Below are 10,022 nucleotides of genomic sequence, written 5' to 3' on the forward strand. Positions count from 1 at the left end.
GGCGAGGCAGGGCGAGCTGGCAGAGATCGCGGTTTGAGCCCGGGACTCCGGGACCCCGGGACCCCGGGACCCCGGGACCCCGGGGCCGCGGCACCGGGATTCTTGCTTCGCGCGCTGGATGGAGCCCAAGCTCCTGAACGCAGCCTGCCGTGCGACCCCTGAGTGCTGGGCCGCCCCCGGACTCTGGCCTGAATTCCCCTCTGCGCCACCGTTTCCCCACCTGAGATGGGGGTCACAGTGAACCACAGGAGTCGTGTCTTTATTGATGGATGAACTACTCGGCAGAAAAAAGTCTGATTTCTCTGAAATGACAAGTGGTCCCCCACGTCTGCAACCCAACCCCCCGCCCACACACACACACACACACACACACACACACACACACAAAGGCACAGCTGGGGATCTTGGAATTGGACCCATCCAAGTGAGAGAGGGTGCGAGCCCCGCCCCGCAGAGCAGCAGCAGGTGGAAAAAGGCCTATAGCAACTTGCTTCTTTACCCTTACCCCAAATGTTCTAAGCACTGCCACCCACCTGCCCTCCCCACCCCTGCACTCTGCACCTTCAAAACTTCTCAGTTGCCTCTGGTCCCCGCAGTTGAACTTGTCTAGCGAATGTCTCGGCTATCCTCTTCACTCCCCAGCTTCCTCCTTGGGGGCCTGTTGTTCTCTGTCTCAGATTCCTCCGTCCTTACCACAATCAGAGCTTGGGAGGGGGCATGCTGAGGCTCCCAGCTCAAGAGGGAAAGCCCCCTCACAGCTCGGGGATGAGGCGCAGAACCCTCGGATACAGAAATTGTCCTCCCGCCTTTCCTGATTTGTCACAGCCTCTCTCGGAGCAGGGCAAGAGAGGCCAGGCAGGAGGTGGTGCCTGGAAGTCTGAGTTGTTTCACTTCTGAGCCTCAGTTTCCTTCTACAGAAAGTGAGGAGGGGACGTCCCTGGTGGTTCTGTGGCTAAGATGCCGCGCTCCCAATGCAGGGGGCCCAGGTTCAATCCCTGGCCACCGAACTAGAGCCCATATGCTGTAACTAAGAGTTCACACGCAGCAACTAAAAAGATCCCGCACACCACAACTAAGGATCCCACATGCCACAACTAAGACCCAGCACAGCTAAATAAAAAAGTATTAAAAAAAAAAACCACCAAAAGTGAGAAGGCTAAATATATAAGGGGGGAAATGTGAGGAGGCTATACTTTGCATTATTTTAAATATCAGGAATCTTATTCAAACGAAATCTTACGTAAAACTCCACCTTGTAGAACGTTTATTGCCTTGATTGAAGTTGAAACGAGGGTCCACCACCCCCAGTTTCCACAGCACCAGGAACACCTCAGGGACCACACTTTGGAGTCACTGATAGACTATAGGAGGCTATGCTGATAGACACATGATGGCAAGGAAAACAACTATGTCTTTTCTAGGGAAGATAAGTCACTGCTTCCTTCCTACTGGAAGGTAGCGACTATAATCCGTGTGCCAACAATTAGATTGGCTGGTTCTTCTCTTCTGCTTCACATCAAGTCGGATATCGCAATTAAGGCTCAGGGTGGTCCAACTTGCCAACACATCTGTGTCTCCCATGCTGACATCTCTGGGAACTCCAAATTTGTATAACCAACTCCCTACTTGACATCTCTATTGGGCAGCCTATCAGGTATCTCGAAATTGCCCTAGCTAAAGCAGAGTTCCTCATTTACCCCATAAAGCTACTCCTCCAGTTGTCCCTGTCTGAATCAATGGCATAACCAGCCAATTGCTCAAACTGAAATTTTATGTCATTCTTGATTTCTCCCGTATTCAGTCCATCAGCAAGTTGGTTTCAAAAACACATTCATGGGCTTCAGGAAGCCACGGGAGGATTTTGAAGAAGGGGCGAAATGTGAAGTGAGTTCCTTTTTTTTTTCTGCAGTACGCGGGCCTTTCACTGTTGTGGCGTCTCCCGTTGTGGAGCACAGGGTCAGCGGCCACGGCTGACGGGCCCAGCCGCTCCGCGGCATGTGGGATCTTCCCGGACCGGGGCACGAACCCGTGTCCCCTGCATCGGCAGGCGGACTCTCAACCACTGCGCTACCAGGGAAGCCCGTGAGTTCCATTTTAAAAGATAATTTCAGTTGCTATGTAGAAGATGTATTTTAGCCGGGCGAGAATGAAAGCAGGTGACAAGTCACGATCTCAGTTCAGTGCTGTTGCAGTGGTCCACATGTGAGATGCTGGGTGGTGATAATATATATGGAAGAGAACTGGCTTGATGCTGGATGTGTTGGGGGGTTTTTTGTTCGTTTTTTTAAAATTTATTTTTGGTTACATTGGGTCTTTGTTGCTGTGCACGGGCTTTCTCTAGTTGCTGCGAGCGGGGGCTACTCTGCAATGCGGTGCACGGGCTTCTCATTGCGGTGGCTTCTCTTGTTGCAGAGCACGTGCTCTGGGCGCGCGGGCTTCAGCAGTTGCCGCATGCAGGCTCAGTAGTTGTGGCTCGCGGGCTCTGGAGCGCAGGCTCAGTAATTGTGGCACACGGGCTTAGTTGCTCCGCAGCATGTGGGATCTTCCCGGACCAGGGATTGAACCCGTGTCCCCTGCATTGGCAGGTGGATTCTTAACCATTGTGCCACCAGGGAAGTCCGATAAACTCTTAAAGTAACCACAATTTTTGTAATTTTATTTGGAGACCTCTTCCCTTAAATACACAGAAGTGGCCCCAGACTCTCTCAGCTCCTGAAAGGCCCTTGGTTAGAGATATGCCACAGTGGGTAATTATGAGAAATACAGGGCGATATACATTAGTATATATTAGTGGGTAATTTAGGTACAGCAATGCATTAAACAATTTCAGGGGGTACCATTAATAGGATGGGTGCATGGCTTTTTTGGCAATACAATTCCCCCAAAACTTACCCATTTATTTCCAATCTGTCCCATGTGCCGTCAACATCAAAAGTTATTTCCCAAACATTTCAAACTGTTTTCTTTTCTTCCTTGCCCCCATAGTTCTTCTTCCCACCCTCTCTCTTAACTTAATGGTGGTTACCTTGAGGTCAACTAAATTAATTGTCTTGGATGGAAAGGTAACTGTATATAACTCTCAAAACAGATTAGGTTATGCTGTGCTAATGGAAAATCCCCAAACCCCAGTGGCTCAAAACAACAAAATTTATTTCTCACTCATACTGCGTGTCCATTGGGGGTCACCAAGCAAGCTATACTCATTATAGTAACTTAGGGACACAGGCTAATGGAGGCAACATTTTGATATGTGCTTCTTTACTGCAGAGATAGGGGAAAGAGAGCCTGGTAAATTACATCCAAGCTCTTAAAACTTCTACCAGATTCCGAGAAGATGGGGGGCTAGGGTGGTGGCTGCATAGCTTCTGAATCTTCCAAAATTCTCACAGAGCAACTACATAGAAGAAAAAAAAAAAACCCAGAAAATCCGTGCACATTTACAATAAAACTAGGTAACAAGGTTTCCCCCAAAATACCAAAATACAAGCAAATGGAGATAACTACAAACTATCAACAGCAATAAAAAATTCATGGACTAGTATCTGTACAAGGGGAAGCTGAGGAACACGGTGGAAGAGGTACCTGGGAAAAACAGAATCCCAAAATAGCTAAGAGATATTCATTGGAGAGCATGGCTCAATAACTTTAGAACAGTAGGTGAAACTAGGAGGGGTTTTCTCCACTCCAACAGCAAGTGAATGCAAAGAGACTCTGGTAAGAATAGAAAGAGCTAGAACAGTCTGTCCCTGTGAACTCTTAAAACTGAGCAGCCAAGCCTCCCTTTTAGGTCAGGCTCCTCCAAAGAGGAGAAACTTCTGGAAGTGGAACCAAAATCAAGCTGGATAAGATGTTTTACTTCCAGCCATCATGCAGTAGCTGGAACGGTATTTGCCCTTTGGAGCCATAACAAGAAAACTGGACAAAATATAGGAGGCAACTATTTATTTCTGGACCTTGTACAATCCTCTAATCCCTGGGGGGAAAAAAGGCAGTCAAAGTGAGGCTTGTGATTGCCCCTGCTTTCTGCCTGGAGACAAATTCCAGTCCACAATGCAGGAAGTGCACCCCAGGCAGAGCCTGGCAACCTTGTCGAGTTGGGGACAGAGAGAGAGGTTGGAGCTCGGGAGATGGGGAAGGCTGCAGCAAACTGACGGGGCAGAGTACAGGGTGGAGGGAGCTGCAGAGAGAAAGCTGGAGGTCTTGCAGAAGAGTCTCCTTGGGGCTTTTGCTGAATTCCAGGTTTCACATACATAGAATGAAACTCCATGAGGTGAGGGAAGAAAGCAAGCAGGCTGAATAGCTCCAAGACTGGCACAGGATAGATTTAGTTCTAACCAGCCAAAGTGGAAAGTCCTCACTGAACACCCAGGACACTGAGAGTAAAGACTCAGAGGGTTACTCCATGGCAGCGGAGCTAAGCTAGCCCTAGAATCAAGGCTACTGTAAGTGCACACTACCAAGCCTTGAAAAGATCAAGCTGATCTATAAGTAGCTTAAATACCTACCAGACAACAGGTCGACATTTTTAAAGGAATTTAACAAATCTGGCACTGTATAATAAAAAAAATTTAATTAAAAAAATTTTAAATTACTAGATATGAGAGGAGGCAGGAAAATATGACCCATCAGGAGAAAAATCAGTCAACAGAAACAGAAATGACATAGATGACGTCATTATCAGTCAAGGCATTTTTAAAAGCTATTCTAAATATGCTGAAAGATTTCTGGGAAGAGTGAACGTAACGAAGAGAGAATAAAATATCTCAGAAATGGACTTTCTAGAGAGAAAATAACTAGTGTCTTTCTAAAAAAAGATTAATTAGGTGGAATTGCCATTTTTTCCTAATGCGTGATCTGATCTTCATTACTTCTTTTTTGTTCACTAGTTTTTTATTATTACTGCTTTTTGAGTTGTATTTTTAATTCGTTTAACTCTTACACTTTTATTTGGATCAATGTTACCGCATTTTAAAGCTATACTTCACCTATCACTGCTTTAATTATACCCATAGATTTCATTATGTCTTTTTTTTTTGGCTGCACCACGTGGCTTGCAGAATCTTACTTCCCTGACTAGGGATTGAACCCAGGTCCTGGCAGTGAAAGCACCGAGTCCTAACCACTGGACTGCCAGGGAATTTGCTCAATCTTTTTTTTTTTTTTTTTGCGGTACGCGGGTCTCTCACTGTTGTGGCCTCTCCCGTTGCGGAGCACAGGCTCCGGACAAGCAGGCTCAGCGGCCATGGCTCACGGGCCCAGCCGCTCCGCGGCATGTGGGATCTTCCCGGACCGGGGCACGAACCCACGTCCCTTGCATCGGCAGGCGGACTCTCAACCACTGTGCCACCAGGGAAGCCCACGCAATCTTTTTTTTAGACGCTCTGTAATTTTGGTTTATAGTTTCCCTTTGCCCTAGTACTTTCATAGAAAGTATGGATGGGACTTTAAAAAACATTTTATTAATTTCTCATTCTATTCTATTATGATTAAAGAAGATGGTATTATTTCTTTTTTCTGGAAGTTATAGAAGTTTTCTCTGTGGTATATAGTAAATGTTCATTTTTCGGTGAGTGAGAATAATAGGTATATTCTCTATTATTTATTTATTAATCCTTATTATAAGGTGCAAAGTAATCTCTTCAGAAGACATATAGATCCTGTTGGAATCTATAGGTGGGAATCAAAGAATTTCATTTAAAGGTGACAAGCCAAATCATTGAGGCTGTAACATTCATAACTCGTATATCTTCACTGTGAATCGTGGCTTTTAGCATTAGTGTCCTTCTTTGTCTTTTTCCCGAATTCCACCTTGTCAGATATTGAAATTGTAAGCTTTGCTTTTTTTTTTTTTCTGCGGTACGCGGGCTTCTCACTGTTGTGGCCTCTCCCGTTGTGGAGCACAGGCTCCGGACGCGCAGGCTCAGCGTCCATGGCTCACGGGCCTAGCCGCTCCGCGGCATGTGGGATCTTCCCGGACCGGGGCACGAACCTGCGTCCCCTGCATCGGCAGGCAGACTCTCAACCACTGTGCCACCAGGGAAGCCCGTAAGCTTTGCTTTTTATAATTTGTATGTGCCTGGTATATTTTTGTCCACCCCTTTACTTTTTAGCCTTTCTGGATCACTTATTTTAGGTGTGTCTCTTGTAAATAATAGACAGTAAGATGTTAATTTGTAAGCCAAGCTGAACTTTTTTTTTAAATGATGAGTTTTCATTTACTGATACGACTCATATGCTTGTCCTTATTACATTCACTCTGTATATGATGCTACATTTACTTTTTCCTTATTTAAGCGTTGATATTTGGTTTGTCAACTTGAAATGATATTGACTTGCACATATTGCCTTTGCAACAGAGCTCTTTGTACTTTTTCCTTCTTTTTGATTTATTTAGTTGTTACTTCTACTGTGTCAAAGCACATGCCATTTGATACTCTTCTTCCACCCTTATCCCCACTTTCACTTTGGTCTTAGATCTAAAACTATTCAATGCTCACTATGAGTCCTTTTGCTGAAATTTCCCCAATCATTTCCTAGCTGGACGAAGCTTGTTTTAGTAGAATCCTAAGGGGGTTATGAGTACAATATTTCCTGAGCTCTTTTTTTTTTTTTTTTTCTTTGCGGTACGTGGGCCTCTCACTGTTGTGGCCTCTCCTGCTGCGGAGCACAGGCTCCGGACGCGCAGGCTCAGCGGCCATGGCTCACGGGCCCAGCCGCCCCGCGGCATGTGGGATCTTCCCGGACCGGGGCACAAACCCGCGTCCCCTGCATCGGCAGGCAGACTCTCAACCACTGCGCCACCAGGGAAGCCCTCCTGAGCTCTTTTTAAACATCCTTGTTACTTAAAGGGCAGCTTAGCTGGACACAAAACAATTGGTTCATGTTTTCTTTGAGTTTCTTGAAAATGTTGCTCCATTGCTACTTGCTTTTTGAAAAGTTTGATGCCAACCTGATCTTTCCTGTGTAAGAGACTAGGCCTTTGGGCCTAGAGAATATTCCCCCTCACCTTCAAAGTGTAATAGTTTGCTAGGACGTGTCTCAGTTGATCATTCTGGGTCAATTTTCCAAGTAACAAGATAGGCCCTTTCAAGATACAGATTCAGGAACTTCCCTGGTGGTCCAGTGGCTAAGACTCCACGCTCCCAATGCAGGGGGCCCAAGTTCTATCCCTAGTCAGAACATGCCACAACTAACACCCAACGCAGCCAAATATATAAATAAATATATATATATATTAAAAAGATATGGAGTCAGGTCTTTTGTTTTCAGGAATTTCTCTGGGGTTAGTTTTAAATATTAACTCTGCTCCATTGTCTTATATTTTAGCTTCAAGAGCTCCAACTTTAACTGTGTTAGTTTTTCTTTGCCTGTCTTTTTTGTCTATCATTTTCTTTCTGGGCATTTCCAGGTCTTCCTTTATATTGTTTTTGCTCTCTTAGCTTCTTTCATTCCTATCTTCTATATGCTTTATGGTACTTGCCGTCGTTCCTATTTTCATTTGGGTATGTTGTAATGTAGTCCTCATTATCTAGGGTGATTTTACCTTTTTGTTCAAATTCTTTCCCAAGTTTGGTCAGTTCTCTTTCCATATACGCTTGTTGCTTTTTCATTTTCACTGAGTTTCTGAATTTCTGATCTGTGGTATTCTTTCATATCCACCGTTGTTTTTTATTTTAAAGTTCATGTTGGAGGGTTGTTAACAGTTTACCCTCTTTGTTCCTTTTTATTTGGTGTATTTCATTAGCTTGAAAAGTTATGATTCTCACTTTGTTTTCTTCCCATATTTGTATAAAGTGAGTTCCTTTTTCTATTTATGTTGACGTCCTTGTAATAATGGGCAACTCTATGGGGGCAGGGGTAAAATGGGGAATGGATTGAGTGGCTTTCTGTTTCTTGGTAGAAAAGAGACCTTTTATTGTTGGCCAATAATGTAATTTCTTTAATAAGTAATGTCTAGGTGGTGGTGGTGGGGAGAGTTGTCTGTTTTCTTCTGAATCTTTTTTTTTTTTTTTGGTGGCGTCGGGTCTTAGTCGCAGCCCGTGGGATCCTTCGTTGTGGCACATGGGCTTCTCTCTAGTTGTGGTGTGCGGGCTCTAGAGTGCACAGGCTCAGTAGCTGTGGCGCATGGGTTAGTTGCCCCGTGGCACGTGAGATCTTAGTTACCTAACCAGGGATCAAACCGGCATCCCCTGCATTGGAAGGCGGATTTTTAACCACTGGACCACCAGGGAAGTTCCTCTTCTGAATCTTCGACCTGTTGTTGATAGGCTGTTATCTTCAGCTTCTTGTTTCCCTTTTTGCCTTTATCCACCAAGCCCGCAAGGGACACCACTCCCTTTCAAGATGACTTCAGCTTTCTCACAAGTGATATCTCTGGTCCTACTCATTTTCTAAACCTCTTCCCTTGACTTCCCACTAGGGTAGTCTCTGTCTCTGCTCTGATCCACTAGGATCTGATCAACAATCCACTGTTGCAGCATTTTTCTACTCTGGGTGAAATCACAAGTAGTTTGGTTTAACTGAAGTTCCAACATAGGTGTGGGCCTGCGGCAGAAGAAAAATCTGGAGGATTTTGCAGGAGGCAGACTTTCTATGGAGGCTTCTGCAATAATTTGAGCAAGGAATAAAGTAAAACAGGGAGGGATGGAGAGAAAGGAACTGTTTTAAGAGTTACCAAAGGAATAACAAAAATCACTTGGTGACTGATTTGATGTGGGAAAGCAGATATCTGAGTTTTGGGTTTGGGTTCCTGAATGTATGAATGAAAGGATGGTTGGTGGTACCAATTCACTGAAACAGGAACTCTGGAGGAGGAGGTTTGGGGAAGGGCAAGGGAAGATAAGCAGAGTCTGAGGCTTCCCTTGTGGCACAGTGGTTAAAAATCCACCTGCCAATGCAGGGGACACGGGTTTGAGCCCTGGTCCGGGAAGATCCCACATGCCACAGAGCAACTAAGCCCGTGCGCCACAACTACTGAGCTTGTGCTCTAGAGCCCGTGAACCACAACTACTGAGCCCATGTGCCACAACTACTGAAGCCCGCGTGCCTAGAGCCCGTGCTCCACAACAAGAGAAGCCACCGCAATGAGAAGCCCACTCACCACAACAAAGAGTAGCCCCCACTCTCCACAACTAGAGAAAGCTCGAGCGCGGCAACAAAGACCCGAAGCAGCCAAAAATAAATAAATTTAAATAAATAAATTTTAAAAAAAGATTAAAATGACTCAAAATTTAAAAAAAAAAAAAAAAGGATAAGCGGAGTCTGAAGTACCCCTGTGAGAATGCTGGCTGACTCCAAGGAGAGTTGTGGCTGGAAACATAGAGCTGGGTGTTACTAGTATATGAGTAGCAGTTGAAGCCCAAGGCTAGATGAAATCATCCAACAACAGAGAATTGGAGGGAGAGAGGAATGAGAACAGAGATTTGGGGCCCAGCAATCATTAAGGAGTAGACAGAGCAGAAGTAACCGTAAAGAAGAAAGAATGAATGGTAGATCAGGAAAGTAGGAGAAAAGTTGGAGAGTATGGCTATCAGAAAGAAGACAAGGAGAAAAATAATTACTCAATGGATTAAGACATATAAAGTATGTCAAATGTATCATATTGATACTAAAAATCTAGTTGCTGTTAGAGGATGCTTGGCAATCAACTCATCATCCTGAAAACTAGTGAATAAAGAGGAAAGAATCTATTTATTTTGCTTTGTCTCTCCCATTCTGCTGATTTAGGTCCCGAAAGGGGAAAAGTCACAATTTTTATTGGACATATCCCAGGCTCAGTGTTATCTTGCCTCCTGGGATAAAAGACAGGAAGAGAGATGCTTTCCTGCCCTGGGCACAAGGGCACAGGGACACAAGCTGTGTTCAGGAGGATGTACTAAGGTGGGCTTTAAGGTGGTCCTGGGCAGGTTGGAGCACCGTAAGGAGTCAGGTGGGCAGGCAGAGCTGCTTACAACAGGGAAGAGGTTCCCTGCTGTCCAAGGCCAGGTCTCCAAGTGGAATCAGTGAGACTGGGCCTGTGGAAT

The sequence above is a fragment of the Phocoena phocoena genome, chromosome 10 (assembly GCF_963924675.1).
Source record: "Phocoena phocoena chromosome 10, mPhoPho1.1, whole genome shotgun sequence".
Classification (NCBI taxonomy): Eukaryota; Metazoa; Chordata; class Mammalia; order Artiodactyla; family Phocoenidae; genus Phocoena; species Phocoena phocoena.